General features: G+C 40.2%; 1 protein-coding gene across 1 annotated transcript in view; it reads right to left on the bottom strand.

Moving 5' to 3' along the window:
• The window catches only part of LOC114049737 (kinesin-like protein KIF26B), a 605,544-nt gene that overhangs the window by 552,127 nt on the left and 32,497 nt on the right, over positions 1–20,920 (bottom strand). The window lies entirely within an intron of this gene.

Genomic DNA, 20,920 nt, shown 5'->3' with positions numbered 1-20,920 from the left:
ATAACTTCACTATCAAGAGCACTGAATCTGGACTGAGTTTGGACCAATTCAGTTGTTTGTGGCTTAATTGATTTTAAGCATGAGGCATTACTTCTTTGGTCCCTCATATAAAAAATGGTTGGTGATTGGCAGAGACAAGGGAGCACCTGGAAAGGTGATGTCTAAAGCCCTTTCTGGCTCTAAATTCTATAGTCTTAATCTGTGGGTGCCTTGCCCAACAACCAACTCCATCTGCCTGACAAACACAACGGTCATTGGAATCATTCCTTGGGAAAACTGGCGAGGCTCGCAGGTACGACAGCCCAGCAAGGGAGAGAGATGATGGCCATGGGTCTTGCTTGGAAGTGAGCCATTTGCTTTCAGAAATTCAGTGGCTGGAACACCAACAGATTTATGGGGATGCTTTACTTCCCGGATGGAGTATACCAGTTGTGTAATTATTGTGCAAATGTGGTTGGTAACAACATCATTCTTATGATAATTGGTGTTGCTGGTTCAGCACATTATTGTTATTATCATCTGGCATGGCAGCCATCATTTCTCAAACATTCCTTTGGGACTGAGGCTCAGTATGCCTCTCTCATTGCTGCCTTAGTTTATCTCTCTGCCAAACATAGAGGATCAAAAATTATTTTGACTAAAGACGCCACTGTTAACAATTCAGATGTACTCAGTTTAAAATCATAAATGAGAACCACAGACCTTTTTAATGGGGTTTGATATGGGGAAGTGTCTCCCCTGAGGGAGGTGAAGCTCTGAATGGTACTCTGGGGGCAAGAATTTACAAAGAATCCTAAATAAACACCAACAGCCTCTCAGAACCCAAAATGGAATGGCTGAATAAACAAATAAGAAATAACACAACAAGGGGCAGCTAGATGGCACAGTGGATAGAGTGCTGGCCCTGGATTCAGAAGAACCTGAGTTCAAATCCGGCCTCAGACACATAACACTAGCTGTGTGACCCTGGGCAAGTCACTTAACCCCATTACCTAAGCAAAAAAAAAAAAAAAAAAAAGTGTAAAAGAAATAACACAACAAACAGAGAAAGGAAGGAGATACTGTATGCACAGAAATTTATTTCAAGTGTTAATATCAAAGATACGTATGTTTAGTTTTGTCTTACGTAAATAAGCACGCAATAATTAATTTTTTTAAAGAAAGGAAATGAAATACTGCAGTCTGACAGTTAATAGGGATTTATTAAGCTCCTACTATGTGTGCCAGGCATTGTACTAAGTGGTGGAGATACTAAAAAAAAAAAAAAAAACTAAAATGAGGGGCTAGGTTATGAAGAGCTTTGAACAACAGAAGATTTTATATTTGATCCTAGAGAAGATAGGGAGCCACTAGAATTTGTGAGGAGGGAGAGTAACATTGTCAGTTCGGCACAGGATAAATCACTTTATAAGGAATGGTGAAAACTTCTTTAAAAATTTTAATTGATTTTTTAAATATCACAATCTGGGGTGGGCTGGTAAATGTTTAACAACCAAGTTGGGGGGAAGGCAAGATTTTACTCAACATGTTTACATTTAATGTGCATTACTAACATTTTCTCCATCACTATCTTAATTCTAAAGTACGAATCACAAAACAATAAATCAACTCCTAATTTGTAGTCTTCACCAATTTCCAAGGTCTACACACTCACACTGAAAATTTAACAATTGGCTATACAATCCCCAATGTATCCCTTCATCTTCCTCCTCCCACAGAGCCATCTTTCATAACAAAGAATTCAAAAGTCTGAGGAGAGAAAAACAGTAAAAACGAATATGTTAACCAAGTTTGACACTACTGGCAGAGTTTCATGTCAATTCTCCACCCCACTCCACCTCACCTCTGCAAAGAAGGGAGCAACATGAATTCATTCTCTCATTTCTTCTTTGATGCTAAGCCTGGTCATTATAGCATTCAGGTTTTACTTTTTGTTGTTCTTTCCACTTAAAATGTTGTAGTCACTGTGTACATTGTTTACCTCATTTTACTTACTTCATTTTGTATTATTTGGATTTTAAAAAGGAATATTTCATTTGAGCCATAGAATGGATTATTAACACACAAGCTTCTCTCCTCAGTCTAGTTCAAGACTAAGCCAATGTGGGAACAGACTATTTTAGTTATTTTATAGTAAATATTATTCTTTTGTGACCTGTTTAGAGTACTGTCTACTACATATACATATATATATATATAATATATATATCTTTCTACTTCACCATCACTATTGAATCTATAGTTCTCACTGGTTCCTCCCCCTATAAGAATCAACCCCTTGTTGTCTACACCGACCGAAGGCATCTGCCCAACTTTTCCTATTCAGCCAGACTGTCTTGCTCTTGGCCACCCCTCCTGAAGATTAAATGAAATAACACGTGTAAAGGATTTTTCAAACCTTAAAGGGCTACATAAATGTTAGTTATTCATTATTTCTATTATTATCCCATTGCTACCCACACCCTGGCATGACTACTGCTATCTTCCCCTAATAATCTACCTCTGCTATCTACCCACTAATTCAAAAAGGCATGTGCTTTGAGTTTTGAAGGATTTGAGCTGGTCCATTTGTAGTCAATGACTCAGGCCAACAGAGCCAGAAGGAGCCTTAGGGATGATCTAAGATAATATTCTCATTTTACAGATGAGGAAACTCTTGCCCAGCTCTGCCCTGCTACACACACACACACACACACACACTAAGTTGTATCAGTCATTTATGCCTTAGCGTAAATGAGTTTATCAGATCTCTTCCTGAAACCAGCTTCTGATAAGGGGGAAGGAATTGGACAGCATGTGAACCTTGGGTTGCTCATGTGGTACAGGAATGCTGAAACAGAACCAAGAGGAAATGCTAGAGACAGCTTTCGCCTACTTCCACTATTGTCTAGTTCCCTCTGAACATAGGGGCATATAAACTGGAGGACAGTAAACGGTGGTTCTGTAAATAATGGGATGTCACCAACATCTCTAGTGCAGGAGGCCAAGAGCATTTAAACCAGGGGCCTCTGGCTCTTTCTTAAACAGACTGAACCCTAGAACAGGCATAACCCAAACAGAACACAACTGAAAAACACAAACAGGAAATAAAAGGATTCTCCCCAGAGCACAAAGTCAGGTTGCCTTTTCAGACACAAATGTATAACAAAAGTTATTCCCGAGGAATTTTTTAAAAATTCTCCAGAAGCATGTCAAAATTAAGAAGAGATTCCAGCTCCCCATCCGTGTCCAAGGTTCCTCCTTCCCCACCAACACTCCCCCACCCACCCCAGCACAAGGAAAAAAAAAAAAAAAAGACAGGCATGGTTCCATTTTAGAACATGATCTAAATGATAGATAATGACTTCTGGGAATGTTTGGCTTTGATACCTCCAGGTTGTGAGTTTGAGGAAGCAAAGAGCTGGTTTTATGTTAATGCAAAAGATCTAAGCCCTAGAATTATAGGTCATTTATTGTACTTATCCTTTGCCTCTGGGGGGATGTCTTAAAAGTTATAAAGTTGTAATTATCCAGGTGGCTAATAACCTTTCTCAAATTCAGAATTCCAATGGACACAAATAACTGCTGGTAGGGATGGAAGTTAAGGCAAAGAAAAATGTGTCACCATCTAAAGATCCAGCCTAAGTATTCTGAACCAACGAAAAGACCACCTACTGTCTGCATCCTGTCTACTAAGAAAATTTTTACAAGGCAGGGTTTGTTATTTCATCAAAATTGCCTTTTTCTGAACTTTGCATCATTTCAGACAGGAACTAACCTGACCCAGCAGAGGATGTAAAGCTTTTTCCCAAACCAGCAGGGAGTGGGGCTGAAGAGATCTCCAATGTCTCCATTACTTCCCAATGTCTAAACTCCTTCATAAAACACTGGGCAAAAATGGAATCATAACAGCATTGAACGTAATGTGTCAGTGAAATCCCAATACAACAACCATCTGTACAAACTCATAAACAGGACCAACCTTATACATAAGCAAAGTAGGGGAATAAATAGGGATTTCATGGGTGCTAAGACCACCTGCCCCCATACAGGTGTGTGTATGTGATATATGTATGTATAATGTATATGTATATATGTGTGTATATACGTGTACACATGTGTGTATATATACATATATATATAAAATAAATATGTGTGTATGTATTTTTCTGCCCATGGACTATCTGGAATTCCATTAGAATTTCATTCCTGTAGCTTAAGGCTTCCCATCTTCTTAAAATGCAAATATCCCCAGAAAGGCATAAGACTTTATAGCTATTATTGGTCATTAAACCTTAGTCTGAATTTCTCTCAATTTAGGCCTTTTCCCCATTAAAAGGCAAATGCCTGGGGAAAGTACCAACCAGTGTTAGCCTTATCAGATCCTCCACAGACCTTGGAGTTTCCCCCAGAGCAGTTCTGGTTAGGGAAAGTGAGAAAAATCATTAGGCTCCGGAGGGGGATTGAGGGAAGCTGAGTTATCACAAAGGGAAACTAGATGACCAAGAAGCTAGAGGAGGCAAATATAAACTCAGCCTCTTGCACAACTTTAGCAGGGGTTGGTCCTGCTCACCACTGAGCACAAGTATTTGTGTAAACTCCCAGTTTCACATTTACTCTCTTGAGATAATTATTTTTACTGAACAGCATCTGCTATGCACCACTGCCATCAAGAATATCCTAAAATATTTAGGTTTCTAGCCACAACAGTACCTCCTCCAAGTCCCCAAAGCTATAAAAGATTTTTTAATATTTTATCTGGGAGATTACCACGGCTATAAGCAACAAAATGAGATCAACAAGACTTAAGGGACCAGCAGAAAAAAAAAATGATTTATGGGAGTTCACTGCTCAAAGATAATACACTGGCTATAATGTGCTGCTATAGCATTCTCTCTGTCACCCACTGAGCATCCATGAAAATGAGATTTGGGGATTCCACTCTGTCCACCCTGGAAATTAAAATAAATAAACTGGTAACGAAGAGAGGCAGCAGAGCATAGAGGAAAGAGAGCCAGATTGGGAGTCAGGACTACCTGGATTCAGGACCCTGCTTCAAACATACACTCTCTATCTCTAGCAGATGGGTACGTCATTTAACTCCTACCCTCACCCTCCTACCCCCACCTTAGGCACTATGTCTAAGAATATAAGTGCTGATCTGCATAGCAGAAGGAGATTTCACCCTGGGAGTTTCCTGTACCAGTGAAACCACAGGTCCAGTCAAAAAACAAAAACAAAAAACTGCTAAGTAAAACAATCAGTCTTGTATCAACTAAATGAAAAGCCTGAGGTAGGGGGGGAGAGCAACTGGGCTTTATTTTCCTCTTGTATCGCCACAATCTCTCCTTGAGTGATAGCCAAACAGCAGGAATTCAATTCAATTCAATTCAACTCTGAAATTCTATGATTCAATAAATATTTATTAAGCTCCTAATGGGTTCAAAGCATTGTACTAGGCTTTGCAATCAGTAAGGACTTGATTGGTTTATATGCCAAAGGTCAGTTTTGGATTTGGCCATGAAGGAGTAGCTTGGATTACACAAAGAATCCTCTCTCGCCAAGAATTCTTAACCAAACAAGGAACACAGGAAATCACAAAAGATAAAACACATTATTTCAATGGCATGAAATGGTTTTGCAAAACTAATACATCTAGGATAAGAAGGGTAGTTGTCAATGGTAGGGAGGGGAGAGATTCTTTGCCTAAGATATCTGTGATAAAAATCTGGTACCTAAACCATATAAGGAAATCGACGAAATATTTAAGAACAAAAATTGTTCCCCAACAGACAGCTGAATCAATCAATAAGTCAGTCAATAAACATTTATTAAGTACCCACTATGTGCCAAGCACTATGCTAATCTCTGGGGATACAAAAAGAGGCAAAAGTCAGTCCCTGCCCTCAAGCAGCTTACAGTTTAATGGGGGAAACAACATAAAGAAAATATATATATAATATATACAAAATATATATATAATATATACAAAACAAGCTACATATAGAATAAATAGAAAATAATTAACAGAGGGAAGGCACTAGAATTAAGAGAGGTTGGGAATAAATGAATAAAATGAATGAATAAAAGCATTTAAGGGCTTACTATGTACCCAGCACTGTACAATGTGCTAAGATACCAATACAGAATTAAAACAGTCCCTGCTCAAAGACTTTACATTCTAACAGAATTACCAAAAGCTAAGCTAATAATAGTTCTCAAAAGAATTGCAAACTATTAACATATGAAAAACTACTCCAAATCATTAATAAGAGAAATGTAAACAGAAAATGTCTGAGGTTTTACTTCACCCAGCAAACTGGAAAAATATGACAAAAGATGAGAACGGTCAATGCTATCAGGGTTTGTAGAAAGGTTTGTGGAGTTATATACTGGTCCCATTGTTCTGGAAAGCAATTTGAAATTAAGCTAAGAAGGTGATTAAAATGTCTATACCCTTTGATGCAGAGACCCCACTGCTAAGCATATACCCCAAAAAGGACAGTTATAAAAAGAAAGATCCTATATACAACAAAATATTATAGAAGCACTTTTCGTAGTAGCAAAAACACAGGAAAGATACACATCAACTAGGGAATGGGTAAACAAATTGTGGATAAATGAATGGAAGGGAATCTTATAACTGTACTGTAAGAAAGAATAAATATCACGAATTCAAAAAAGCCAGGGAAGTGTTTTTATGAACTGATACAAAGTGAAGTAAGCAGAACCAGGAAAGTGACATATAAATATATATAAAGACAACAATGTAAATTTAAAAAACCAAAATAATAAAACCCAAATGCTGTAAAATGGTAGTGACTAACTTGTTTTTATTTATTCATTTTTCAGTTGTTTCTGACTCTTTATGATCCTTTTGCGGCTTTTGTTGGCGAAGATACTGGAGTGGTTTGCCATTTCCTCCTCCAGCTCATCAGATGGGTTAAGTGATTTGCCCAGGGTCCCACAGCTAGAAAGTGTCTGAGACCAGATTTGAATTCAGGTCTTCCTGATTCCAGGCCCAACATGCTATCTGCAACATCTAGCTGCCCATAGCAGTGACTAAACTTGGCCCCAAAGAATAGATAGCAGATGTTGCATCTCCCTCCCTTCCTTGCAGAGGTGGAAGATTGTGAATATATAACACTGTGTATGAAGTAAAATTTGGTTGATGTGTTAGTTGCACTTAACTTTTTTTCTCTGTTATTCTTTGTTATAATGGCTCTCTAGGAGGAGTGTAGAGGGATATGTTGGGAAATGTAGGTGATGAAAAACAAAAGACATCAATAACCATTTTTAAAAGAATTCTCTATTCAGTAGCCCACCACTGCACAAACCTCTGTATAGCAAATCTATACAATGGGGAAAAAAATAAAGCAGTTGTTTTTTGTTTTTTTTTCTTTTTATAAAGATACTGAAACTCCAGGAGTCTCTGTTAAGTGATTCAGACTGGTTCTGCCACTCTATCCTCCCACTCCCACCCTCATTTTACCTCAAATTGCTTAACCTCTTCTGTCACCTTCCATGTCTATAAAATGTGGCTGTGTTGATATCAGCAGACTTCAAGGACTTGCCAGGAATACAGAAAAAATGCTATTATAGTAAAGTCCATGAGAATGTCCATTTGTTCTATTGTTGTTCATCCTTCATTTTCGAAGAGGACTGTGATATCATGGGTGATGTCTTGACTTGCTCGTGAATTAGATTTAAGTGAGGCAGAGTTGCACAAAGTCACCAACCTCACTCTCTCTTCCAGAGTCATCAAATTCCAGTGGTAGGACAAAAGTCAAGACAACTGGCAACTGCCCAAAATGCAAGGGATGACCTTGGCATCTTTGATGTCTGACCAAGCTGTAAGTACTCTACAATGCCTGTTTTAGTTGCCTTAGTGACTGTTTGAAGAAATTGTTGTATCCGCCCATTCCACTGGGGAAGTCTTTAATGCTTGATCCATTTGACCATAGGTTCAGGTGTGGGAGGCATCTCCAGTAGTCTTGATCTATATCTTGCCACTGGACCCTGATGGCTTTGGAGGAGAAAGTGAGGCTGGTGACTTTACACAGTCCTGCCTCACTTAAATCCAATTCACTTGCAAGTTGTGGCATCACCTTCCTGATGTCATGGTCCTTTTTGAGAAGGAAGGACAAACAGCAACAACAGACATCCCCTAACTCACTGATAGGTTTGAGGCCTATTGGTCAGATTAACTTCAACCTGGTTTAGCCCGTCTGCTAAGAAAGTTTACCAAGGTATGTCTGAGGCTGGATTTGAACTCATGAAGAGGAGTCTTCCTGATTCCAAGCCAAGTATGCTATCCACTGAGCCATCTAGCTGCCCAGAAATACTAAGGGGTATTCCTTTAAATCACGTAAATACCACTCCCTCCTGTCTCTTTGAACCTTCCTAAGGTAGAGAGAGGGATGCAGGGTCTTTTGAAGTTAAAAAATCAATCCCCCAACCAATCAATAAGCAATCAACAAGAATTTATTAAGCATTTACTAAGGCACTATACCAGGGATGGGGAACCTGTGGCCTTGAGGCCACATGTGGCCCTCTAGGTCCTCAAGTGCAACCCTTTGACTGAATCCAAACTTCACAGAACTAATTTGTTCCAGACCTCTGCATTATACTAAGCACAGAGCAAAGAAAGGCAAAACAGTCTCTATCCTCAAGGAGCTGACAGTCTAATGATGGAGATAACACATAAGTAACTAAGTATATACAAGACATCTATGGAGTATATCAGTAAATCTCAGAGAGGAAGCTAGTAGCTCATAATCTTAGGCCAGAATTTTTTTTAAAAAATCTGCCCTCTTCAAAGTGCTCTCATCTAGAAAAATAATAACTCTGTGACAAAGACTCTGCCGCTCCCCCTTCTCAGATCTCCCAGGCTAGGAGACCTCCTCAGCAGCCAGGTGTTGAAAGATAAAAAACAGGCTTAAACTGTGCCCCCAGATCAGCTCATAAGAATGAGAAATGTACTCCCAGAAGAATGACAATTTCCCAAAGAGCCACTGATGGGGGTCAGGGAGAGGAGCTGGAGCTAAGTAGCTCCAAGGAAATATCTCCCTCTCTTTCTTAACCCAATGTTTACACACACATAGTAGGCTCTCAAAAAATGTGTTGAAAGATTGATTGGCTGCTACAGCCATCAATCAAGGAAACAGCCTTTCGCAGCTGTTTCCTCAAAGTATAATGAACACATTTCTACTGGGCTGGCTGGCATAGGAGGGCCATGCACGCTTCTTTAGCTGACCTTTTTCTTTTAAGGGCAGTGTTAATATGAGTGTCACTGCATCTCATCAAACTATTGTAAGCATGAAACACCAGGGCATCTGGGTGGCAGAGTGGATGGAGTACTGGGCCTGGAGTCAGGAAGACTTATTCATCTTCCAGAGTTCAAATCTGGCTTCAGACGCTGTGTGACCTTGGGCAAGTCATTTAACCCTGTTTGCCTCAATTTCCTCAACTGTAAAATGTACTGAAGAAGGAAATGGCAAACCACTCTAGTATCTTTTCCAAGAAAACTCCAAATGGGGGTCATAAAAAGTCAGACAGGACTGAAAACAACTGAACAATAATGACAAGAAAATGAAACACCAAGTTTAGAAAACAGGGGGAATGGATGCTAATGGTACTGAGGTCCAAAGGTCATAATTCAGCAGAGAGAGACCTTGGATTCCACAGAAAAGACCCCCTTCCTCATTCCGACCCTCCTAGGCTCTATAGTGCTTTATCTGACTTTCCATCCTGATTGAAAGGCCACAAATAGTATGCTTCGTTTCTCAAGTATCACAGCACAGGCCCACCCTTACCCATAAGCACTTGATAATCCAAAGAAGGAAATAAAAAGATCTCCGCTCTTCCAGAAGTGGCCCCATTCCTCTGTTTCTGTAGTTTTACTGATGCCTCTTTAACACTTGCCTAGGAAAAAGGTTCATTTTGAACAGAAATGTAGAGAACCCAGTTCTTATAAATAGTAGAGTCATGCATCCTATTTCCTCCCTTCCTTAATCTTCCTTAATCCTCCCTCCCTTCGTCCCTTCTTAATCTTCACACATTCTCTGAACTTTAATCAAGATTATTTGTATTCTGCTGATGGTGAGAACCTAAGGTATAGCAAGCCATTTTTTTTAGCCATTATTAATTTCATAAGTCAATGGCAGGAAGGCATAAATGGGATAATAGATGTTGAGCTATGGTGTAAGCCTGACCTGATTCAGGCCAGTCTGGTGCTGCAACTTGAGATTAGAATGAGATGAGACATTTATAAACACTGAAACAAAGGGAGACTGGCTTAGCTACAGCAGGGAAAGGATATTCAGAAAGAATACAGTTTTGAATCAGTTGAGGACAACTTCTCTGCCTCTTGGTTAGTGATGCTACTCTCCTCCCACTCCCTATCACAAACCTAAAGAAGGAGATCAGCCGCTGCCTACATCAAGAGGCTAAGCCTTAATCAGTTGAGACAGCTAAGTCTCAAGGATAGTTTCAAAAAAATTTTAAGAAAAAACTAGTCTAGGGGCAGCTAGGTGGCGCAGTGGATAGAGCACTGGCCCTGGAGTCAGGAGGACCTGAGTTCAAATGCGGCCTCAGACACTTGACACTTACTAGCTGTGTGACCCTGGGCAAGTCACTTAACCCTACTGCCTAGCAAAAAAAAAAAAAAAGGAAAAAGGAAAAAGAAAAAAGAAAAAAACTAGTCTAGTCTACTTGATATATATTGTTCCTACCAGAAATTGAAAGAGACTTCAGAAGCCACTTAGTTTAACCACATCATTCTATAGGGAAGGAAACTAAGTTCCAGGGAAGTTATAAAATTTGTTCAAGGTCACCTAGATAGTAATCATCCCACTGGAATTTGAACCATTTGACTCCCCAGGTGCTCTGACTACCATCAAAAACACTGCCTCTCCATACTCTGTTCAGGAGGTTTGTATTTCTACATATATCTGCATATATGCAAATACAACAGATTAAAAACAATATCTAGAAATGCGGCCTGGGTAGGTCACAGTTAGGAAAAAGAACCCATGTATATAAATCAGATGTGGCTACGATAGGAATATAAATGCATTGGGGTAGGGGGAATCTATCTGTGAAAGGCTCTGTTTCACATCACACTGGTTCCTACATAAAATCCTCAAAGAGCCAATAAAAACCTGTAATTACCACAGCCTCCCAGGCAGTTGCCTTTATAGCTTGGTCCCAGTTCAATTTTTTACCATATATTGAAAGCCTTGGGGACTTACATTTTAAATCTGGACCATAAGAACTAGGTCACCTTGGTCAGGCGATTGTTAAAATCTGCCTTTTGTGGCAAGCACGAACCCCACCAACTGAGCATCTCACTGACATTTGTACTTCTGTAACCAAGAGCTGAATTTGGCCTTTTCATCTAAACACCAATACTCAATTATAAGCATCGTTATTTCTTTGGCAAGACAGGCCTCAGGGCTGAGGTATGCTTTAATTTTTCATTCTAGTCTATTAAAACCTGTTAACACACTGAAGACCACATGCCCAAATAATGAATCTAAAGTGAAAAAGGAAAGAACCCTTCAACACCAGAAAAAAAAAAATACATATTCCAAAGTGACTGGGGGACCAGGTCCAAGCACCCTACCACACTTCAGACATTAGGGAGATACAGGCATAGCACAGTATTCTCAGAGACTTTGGGCATTTTTGGGCTTCCTTATCTCCAGTCTCCCTCTAACTACCAATAAGGATAGGAAAAAGGAACTGGGCCTATGATTTTACTGTTAGAAGGAACTCCCAGGTGAGGAAACTCACCTCCAATGTAACCCAGCAATTTATAGTCTTAAGAGAGTAGCCTTGGGTTAAGAAGTTGTGTGACTTGCTTCTAGGGTCCCATGGAGAGTCTGAGGCAAACAGCCCTTCCTGGCTCCAAGACCATCTCTATATCCATCATGACACACTATTTCTCCATGCAAAATGGACCTCAAAGACTCTCAGCGTAGGAAAGGACTTTAAAGGCCTCTAAGCCAACCTATACCCGAAGAAATACCCTCTCTACAGTCTAACAACAAAAAGCCATTTGCCCTCAGTTTGAATATCACCAGTGATGAGGAACTCATCATTTCCATTTGGAGCAAGTTAGTTTCCAGATTAGTTATAAGGAAGTTTTTCTTTACATCAAGCCAAAATTTACCTCTGCAGCTTCCGCCCACAATTTCTAACACTACCTTCTACAACTAAATAGAACAAGCCTCTTGCTTCGTCCACATGACAGCCATCAAACAGCTCAAAAGAGAGCTACTAAATCTTTTTTCTAACCTACATATTCCCAGTACCTCCTTGCATAATATGGTTTCCAGTCACCTCACTACTCTTGACAGCACTCAGTCTGCTAATGATCTTCCTACAATGTGACCCTAGAACTGAATACATCACTATGATATAGTTTGACCATTGGCAGAGAACTGCCAATAAACTGATCAAACTCCATAGGAAATATTTGTGGAAGTAGTGAGAATTTAGGAAGCCTTTGAAAGAAGAAACAAACCTGATGAAGGTTTGGGGAAAAGATTCCCCATCCATAGGTCATGGTACAGGAGTTGTGAGTAGGTGTCCCCAAAGTTGGCAGAAGATGCTGAGGAAATAAGGAAATGATCTCCAATTTAGCAGTAAAACAAAGGGAAGAGTGATGAAGAAGGGTAATTGGAGAAAGGGGTATATTCAGAAATTAATGTGATCTAAAAGCAAAAGGCAACAATAAAAGTTTTTTTAAAAACCATACAATTTAGCAACAGAACCAAGTGACCAATTAGAGAGTATGATAAATGGCACATGTAGGACTATCTTACCCCACCCTCTCTCTAGATTTCATAATAAGGAGAAAGGAAATTTTGGCCACCAACCTAATTCTTACCTTTTCCAGTTGGAACCATTAAAAACAAAATGGGCTACCTCTGACCCTGTCTGGTTATGGAAGGAAAAATTCTTGAAAAGCCAGTCCCAACCCAATGTGAGTATCAGGTTGTTAAATTCCCTATCATTTCCCCAAAACTGTACCTTTAATTTGACCTAGAGTTGATTACTACCTTTGCTTTCTATTAGGCCTCAATTACTCTGAAGAGGGTAATTTTCTTCTTTGCCATGAGAAGTCACAAAGTTCTGATTGTTTTGTAGGAGGAAATGATCACCTGGCATCAAGGGCACAGAAGTAGCATTAGGGAAACAAGGCTGCAGACAGCATGGAGAAGCACGTGAAAATTAACTGCAAGCCAAGGTATGGTGGCACATGCCTTTAAATACAGCAATCAAGAGAGGCTGAGGTTGGAAAATCACTTAAGTTTGGGAGTTCTGAGCTGTAGTAGACTCTGCTGATTAGGTATCTGCACTAAGTACAGAATTGATATGATTAGTCCTATGGGGAGGAGAGGGTTACAGACACCAAGTTGCCTAAGGAGGGGTGAACTGGCCCTTGTTAAAAACAGAAAGCTCCCGAGCCAACGGGATCTGGCAGTGAGTAGACTTTGCACTTCTAGCCAGGGCAAATTAGGGAAAACTAGTCTTTAAAAAGGGCAGCTAGGTGGTGCAATAGATAAAGTGCTGGGCCTGGGATCAGGAGGACTTATCTTCCTGAGTTCAAATCTGGCCTCATACACTTATTAGCGGGGTAAGTCACTTACCCCTGTTTGCCTCAGTTTCTTCATCTGTAAAATGAGCTGGAAAAGGAAATAGCAAAACACTCCAGTATTTTTGCTGAGAAAACTTCAAATGGGGTCACAAAGAGTTGGACAGGATTCTAGTTCTAAATCTTTTGAATAACAAAGTTAAAGTGATATAAAGGTTTTGGTTTCCTTTAGGTAACCAAATTCTAAAGCACCAGATCAGGAACATATCCATGGTTCCCCAGGTACATTCTCCCTCATTCACTCACATACACTTCCACCCACTTGGAACTAATCCCTCCTAACCATAATGTAAGGAGGGCTAGGATCTAAGAGCCCCAAGTTCACAAAGCAGTTACTGATCCAAGCAGTTGAGTTTGCATTTCACCAGGACAAAACAGATAAAAGGAAAAGTTCAGTAAGGTGTCCCTGGGGGAAAGTTTAACTGGCAGCAAGGTAAGGACCATACGATTTTTCTTGAGAGAGGTGGTTCCGCAAGGGTCACACAGCAGCACTAAAACCCAGTTCAACTTGTGGTTTTTAGGCTGTGGGAATGTGACTGTGGGAAATTCAGTTGGGAGGGAGGGACAGCAGCAACTGTGAGAAAATGAAAATAGGGTTGCTTGGATTTTTAGAGTTTGAAAAAAGAAATCGTTTTACATGGGTTCCATGGCATTTGTCTATACCTACTTCTGGGTTAAATTCCTAGATATGTGCTTGGTCCTAAGGCACAGTACTGTGTGGGTCTGAAAAGAAAAAAGGAAAGATTGAGTTATTTGTAGACAAGTAACCAAAGCTGACTTTTGAAATAACTCAACAACCCAAGCATGAGTATCTAGATCAGGGGTGGGGAACCTGTGCCCTGGAGACTACATGTTGGCCTTCTAGGTCCCTGGGTGTGGCCTTTCGACCTAGACCAAGTTCTACAGAACAAATTCTTTTATTAAGGAGATTTGTTCTGTGAAGTTTCAAATTCAGTCAAAGGCCACACTTGAGGACCTAGAGGGTCACATGTCCCCTCTAGGCTGCAGATTCCCCACCCCTAATCTAGATTAATTTGGTCCCACCATATATCTTGGCCCAAGATTTATTTTTGCCTAACATCCCCAACAAAAGTCAACTCAGACATATACCTCAAGGAGATAAAAGGTTTCCGTGTACTCCAAAATATTCATAGCAGCATTTTTTGTGGTGGCAGATAAGTAGAAATAAAGTAGATGTTCATCCATTGGGTAACTGCTAAATGCAGAGCCATCTCCAGTCATCCTGATCTATATCTTGTCATTGGACCCAGATGGCTCTGGAGGAGAGAGTGAGGCTGGTGACCTTGCACAGCCTTCCTCACTTAAATCCAATTCACTTGCAAGTCATAGCATCACCTTCCTGATGCCATGGTCCTCTTTGAGAACAAAGGACAAACAACAACAACAATGGCTAAATAAATCATGGCACATAAATGTAATGGAAAATTACTATGCCATAAGAAGTAACAAATAAGGGGGCAGCTAGGTGGCACAGTGGAGAGAGCACCAGCCCTGAAGTCAGGAGGACCTGAGTTCAAATCCGACCACAGACCAAACACTTAACACTTACTAGCTGTGTGATCCTGGGCAAGTCACTTACCCCCAATTGCCTAAAAATTAAAAAAAAAATTAAAAATTAAGAAGTAACAAATAAGAAGAATTCAGAGAATCATAGGAAAATTTAAATGAATTGATATACAGTGAAGTAAGCAGAAGCAGGAAAACACTATACACAATGACTACAACAATGTAAAAGGAAAGAATAAAAATAGAGAACAAATCCTGTGTAATCATTAATGAGCTTGACCTTGAAGGGAAGTTGAGAAAATGTACTTCCCTCCCTTCTTTGTAGGTGGGGGAGGGAGAGGGAGGACAAGGGAGGGATAATGGTTACAGAACTTTGTAAATATGGTCAGATTTTGTAGATGTTTGTTAATTTTGATGAATTAAAAATATTTTTCTGGTATCTTTTGTTACAAGGGATGGCTCTGGGGGTAGAGCAGAGGAGGAATATGTTCAGAAACAAAGGTAATGTGAAAATCAAAAGACATATATAGTTCCTTACCCCAGTGAAATTAAAGTCTAGTCCCTGGTCCTTAAGATTTGCATGGAACTTTACCTGTTACACAGTGTTTTACAGCTGGGGAATTTGAATCCCAGAGAAGTTAAATGGCTCACAAACTCACTTAAGTTAGTGAGTGGCAAAGCTAAAATTTGAACCCAGATCCTTAAAATTCCAATTCTAGTCTGCTTTCCATTGTACCTCATTCTTCATTTGTAAGCTAATATGGTGTGGAGCCCAACTCATTTAAACCTTCTTGTAACACTGCCTTCAAAAAGAAATGGAAATATTCATATTTGGCATCACGTATAAGGTGTTTTGAGATCTATACTGCAGATCTGAAGGTTTGTTAAGTGACTTGCCCAGGGTCACACAGCTAATAAGTGTCTGAGGCTGGATTTGAACTCATAAAAATAAGTCTTTGATTCCAAGTCCAGTGCTCTATCCACTGCACCACCTAACTGCCCATGAAGAACTTCAGTATTTCTTTAATTGCTACATAGCTGTTGGTCTGATTCTTCTGATTTTCCCTAATGACTTCAAAATTATTGTCAACCTTCATCTTCACAGAGTTAAGCAACAAGATGTTTCTTCCTCTGTTTCTGTCTCTATCTCTTTCTCTGCCTGCATCTCTTTATGTGTCTCCCTCTCTGTCTCTTTCTCTGTGTCCCTCTTTCCTTTTGTCTCCCTCTGTCTGTCTCTGCCTCTCTCTTTTTCTCTGTTTCTGTCTCTCTTCTCCCATTGGATCGCAAGACCTATGACAAAAGTACCAGCTATCATTAAGACTTGGCTATTCGGAAAACCCAATCCAAGTTGGAAGAAGATTGACACACCAAGAACTATAGCCCTTTTTTTCCCCTGGGCAAGGGGTAGGCAGGTGGGAATGGGAAGGGAAATATCAAGAGTAAGAATGATGACCCAAAACAAGAATGCTTCATCAAGTTGCTACAGGGTTGAAGGTTCCCTGGCAGAAACACTTGTAGGCTCTGCCCTGCAGCTTGGCAGGCTGCCCTCCATACCATAATGATTTAATTGTGCCCTATGAGCAGGCCTCTGATCGCTTGTTTGCTTTGTCACCTCTGAAGCTAGTAAGGAGGTCAAGCTTTCTTTTGATCAGGGCCAAGTTTCTGGAGTCCATCTTCCTCCCACAAATTGCTCCACTTGACAATTCTCCAACCCCTCTGATCCTGTTAAAGATTTCCATAGGATCTCCACCCCCCGACCCTGACAACACATTCCCCTCTACATGGGCCCACTCCTATTTTTTTCTCAATCATGACTGTCTCCAGCACTTCTTGGCCATTCCATATGGTTGTAAAAAAAAAAATCCTTAGAGGTTGCTCTAAATTTACCTGATGGAAATCAGAATGTTGATGGCAGGCTTTTGCTAAGAAGAAAATGAATTACCCAGCATTCCAAACTATTCCCAAAATGGTTAGACCTATACACATTCTAATTAATCATCCTACAAAATTTGCATTAGCTCCAACCACATTTATCAGAATCAACCCTTCAACCAATAGAGGTTTTCTTTTGTAGGACTTGGAGCTATGAAGGCAAATGAGGGGCTTAGAGTAGATGATCTCTATGGTCCCTCTCAGTTCTCATATATATACCTCATATTACAGATGAGGAAACTGAGGCCCAAAGAGATTAAGTGAAATACAGACTGTATAATTTACATATCTCTAATAAGATAATAGATCCAGACCTGGACGAGAACTCAGAGACCCTCTAGTCCAAACCACACCTCATTTTACAGATGGAGAAAAGAAGGCCTTGTTAAGTGATTTGCCAAAGTTGCCCAGGAACTAAGCATCAGAGGTGGTATTTGAACCCAAGTCTCTGAGTTCAGACCGAGAGTTTCTTCCACCACACTATATTCCCTTTACCCCTTTATTTTATTCCCCATTTTACTCATCTACTCACTCCTCTTAGCCTGCAAACATGGATTACAAAAAAAAAGGGAATAGAAGACAGAAGCAAAATATCAATCTCTTTTAAAAGTGCAGTCAGATTTCTATTACAATGACAGACATTCTCCAGGTTGCTCCAAGGCATCAGGAATTTGGACCATCAATGATAATAATAATGATGATGAAATCTATATAACACTTTTCATAATTCCTGAGTTATCTGAAGCCTGAGTAAGATAGGACAATGTTGATTTTAACCCTGGAATGAATAATAATTGCTTGTATTATAGGAGGTAGTCCCTTTTTTTTTTCTTTATAGTGTTCTTCTCTTTTGGAGCCTCTTGAACAAAAGTGATATAATCTGGAAAATTTATGTCCTAATGATATCAAGAGGGATTGTCCAGGGACAGCACAGAAAATCAGCATCCAAGCTAATCGATAGCCTACTTTCAAGTGAAAAGAAAGTCAGACCCAATCCATTCTCCACACCCAGGCTGCCAAGCAACAGAGCAAGAGGCTTTCTTAGGGTTAGACTTAATTGCTATATTCACAAAGCCAGGGGCAATCTCATCCAGGTGATCCATTAGCTAGAAATGATTATAAGCAGAGGGTGAGGAAGAGAGGTTAAACAGCACAAAAGCCATTTAAAGGAAAGCGGGTTTCAATTTGTGCCGGAGAAAGATAAAAAGAAGAAATTTCAATATGTAAGCAGAACTGAAGGCTTGGGCAAATTGCTTGTGGGGTGATTGTTAAGAGTTGTACTCTCTGGTCTCCTTGGTAAGACAGGGTCCACAAGCACACAGTAATTTAAAAAAAAAAAAAAGGTCCTGCCTCCCTTGTATTCCCCTCCACCTGACCCCCACCAAAACACAAAAATCCTGCAGCAAACACGTCCGGCTGAGACTGGACTAATGCATCTGGAGAAAGTAATCTTCTTATTAGCAATTGGTGCATGGATTCTGTCTTTAGCTTGGTTCAACTAATAGAGTCAGCGTGTTCACATACACCCCCCAACCTCCCATGATAATCAATAGTTCCTTCATACCCACCTATGTAGTACAGTTGTTTTGTTGTTGTTCACTTGTGACTCCAACTCTTCATGCCCCCATTTTGCAGTTTTCTTGACAAAGACATTGGAATGGTTTGCCATTTCCTTCTCCAGCTCATTTGACAGATGAGGAAACTGAGGTAAATAGGGTTAAATGACTTGCCTAGTGTCACAAAGTGTCTGAAACCAGATTTGAAACAGGCCCAGCACTCTACCCACTGTGCTACCTAACTGCCCTATATGTAGTACAGTATGAAGGATAATTGTGCCCAGATATCTAAAATTTACAAAGGTAAGAGGTTACTACTCTGGTGAGGCTTTTGGAGACAGAGAACATGCATACGGGGATATGCATAATTTAAGGTACCAATAGCACATAGATAACTTTTATACAGTCATAGGGGAAGCAGAAAGATGACCCCTTTCCTCCACCCAAACTCTGAAATAGTGAAGACAAGCTGGTGTGCTGCAAACACAGGAGCACCTAATGTTTAGAAGCTGGACAATCCATTAAGGAGAGAGGATGCATTTGAGACTTCCTCATTAGCAAATATTCTCCAGGTTGCTCCAAGGCATAGGGAATTCAAACCATCAATGATAATAATAATAATAATGAAATCTATATTACACGTTAAGGTTTACAAAGCACTTTGCAACACATTATATAGGATAATAGATCTAGGACTATCCAGTCAAACCCCCTTGTTTTGCAAATGAGAAACTGAGACCCAGGGATGTTAAGTAACTTGCCCAAGGTCATACAAGTAGTAACAGGTAGAATTTGAACCCAGAACCTCTGACTCCAGCACCTGTGCTCTTTGCACTGTACTATGCTGGTATAGTCCATTAATATACTAAGAGCCTTGTGACTGAAGGGTATCAGCAAAAGCATAATTTACCAAAGCATAAATAATAGCAAAATCAATAATTCTTATAATAATTCATATTTATATGGTACTTTGAGGGCTGCAAAGTGTTTCCCTCACAACAGAGAGCATGTAGTTATTGTTACTCCCATTTTACAGACTATATGACCCTGGACAAGTCACTTTACCCTGTTTGCCTCAGTTTCCTCAACTGTAAAATGAGCTGGAAAAGGAAAAGGCAAACCACTTCAGTGTCTCTGGAAAGAAAAGTCCAAATGGGGTCGCAAAGAGTCAGACACAGCTGAAACGACTGAACAACAATAACCTGGCCCAGTTATTCCTTGTTCCTCTTCTCTAGGAGGTAATTATCCTAATCCATCTCTGTATGGGCCTCAACATTTTACCTTCCATCCATACCACAAAGGAGTGATTTCCTGGGACCAAGACTAGTATTTATCCTGTTCGTTTCCACTATTAGGAGTCAAGCTAAGGCCATGAAATTCACTTTAGGAAAAAAACAGGGTTCCAGAATTTAAAGACAAGTATTTCACTGTGTAAGTCACAAGTCTTATCTCAAAGGGCTCTTTTGCTAATCAGAAGCAGGCACAAACTGCCATCTCCATTCTTCATCACCAGAAGGCAAGAGGAGAATATGTATGAAATGTGTGTGTGTGTGTGTGTGTGTGTGTATAATATACACACACACATATGTATACATGTGCCAAATGAAGTCAAAACTCTACCTGAAGCAGTGAATACTATCCCTTTCTTCCAAATGTAGCTGGATAAGTAATGATTCAACAGAGATTTCATTCACACTGAAGACTAGAGGATGCTGGGAAATCTCAGCCACAATCAATCGCAGATGCTTGCCCTGAGGGGCCATTTATCAGCGGCGTCCATTTGCTCAGGGTGCACCATGTCTTCAATAGCTGAAACTGCCTAGGAGCTCGGCACACTGCGGACCACAGACTCAAAGCTCTAGAGACAACACTTACCTACAGATACAGTTACTTGCAGTTACCCTGTTATTGGAAATTACTTTCTTCTGGGGCTTAAGTAAGGGCACTTGGGGAGGATGTGACCACACTACCCACCTTCCTCTCTTGTGCATGCACAGAGACATATTTCAAATGCTCAAATGGAGTTGTGGTCATATCATGTGGACATGCCCTCCAGTGATGAAGATTGAAGCCATCCTATGACTCATCAGTGTTCTCCCATTTCACCACAGAAGATCCACCTGGTTTTGGGGGAGGGAGGTGGGGAGCAGGACCTTTCCTAATTTCTCTTGGCATTGGGAGGATACCAGTGGAACACACAGGCTATCCATCACCTCTCTCTCTCTCTCTCTCTCTCTCTCTCTCTCTCTCTCTCTCTCTCTCT

The sequence above is a fragment of the Vombatus ursinus genome, unplaced genomic scaffold, assembly GCF_900497805.2.
Source record: "Vombatus ursinus unplaced genomic scaffold, bare-nosed wombat genome assembly UNPS02014798.1, whole genome shotgun sequence".
In the NCBI taxonomy this organism is placed as follows: domain Eukaryota; kingdom Metazoa; phylum Chordata; class Mammalia; order Diprotodontia; family Vombatidae; genus Vombatus; species Vombatus ursinus.
Note: the sequence above shows the minus strand (reverse complement) of the source record. Positions and strands in the feature narration are given on the sequence as shown.